Genomic DNA, 816 nt, shown 5'->3' with positions numbered 1-816 from the left:
TTTTATATATATATATATATATATAAAATTTCTCTTGCCCCTTTGAATTTTTCTCTGAGCATTCTGAGAGCTATGGGCTGTACATGGAGCTGTCCCATGTGGTGGTAGTTGTATCCATGTCCCCTGTGAATTAGTGTGCAGTGGAGGTCTCTGTTGTCGTGGTGCTAGATGTATGTTTAGAAGTAAACCAGCACCCACCCTCCATCAGACTACTCCCTCTGACCTTGGCCCAAAGACCCCTCATGGGGCAGGAGGGATAGCAGAGAGAGCTTGGTCCCTTCCCCAGGGTTATGAGTTGAAACTGTTTCCACTTTTGGTCTTTTTGGGAAGCAACACTATTTAGCACTCGTGGTGGTGGTAGTGGGTGAGAGTGTGGGACAGGCCTGGGGATCTTCCCTTGCTCCTACTGATTTGGGTCTCCTTCCCCTCAACCTCCTCCCCTCTTTTCTTTCTGCTGTCACCATTCCCTGTGGTCTTTTCTCTTGCCCAGGGTTTCTCTCTTCCCTGTGTGGCTTTTTTTTTTTTTTTTTTTGTCTTCCCCAAGGCTGAATGTCCCAGTAGTATCTGCTCCTGAGACTGAGTCCATTCTCAGATCAAGGAATCAGACAGGGGAGCTGAGCCTTAGCCCTGATGTGGGAGGGCACACAGATGCAGAGCCCTCTGGGTACCTGACTCCCAGGGAATGGCCATGCAGGGTCATCTCCCTGACTCTTGGAGCTTAACCTGTAGAGGAAAGCTCCTCTTTTTCCTGTCCTGCTTCTCCTGCTTCTCTTCCCAGAGACTCCTCAAGCCCCTCTGCCTAGGTCCCTTCCTAAA

This window comes from Miniopterus natalensis, chromosome 1 (genome assembly GCF_054644295.1).
Source record: "Miniopterus natalensis isolate mMinNat1 chromosome 1, mMinNat1.hap1, whole genome shotgun sequence".
Lineage (NCBI taxonomy): Eukaryota > Metazoa > Chordata > Mammalia > Chiroptera > Miniopteridae > Miniopterus > Miniopterus natalensis.
This window is presented reverse-complemented; position numbering follows the sequence as displayed.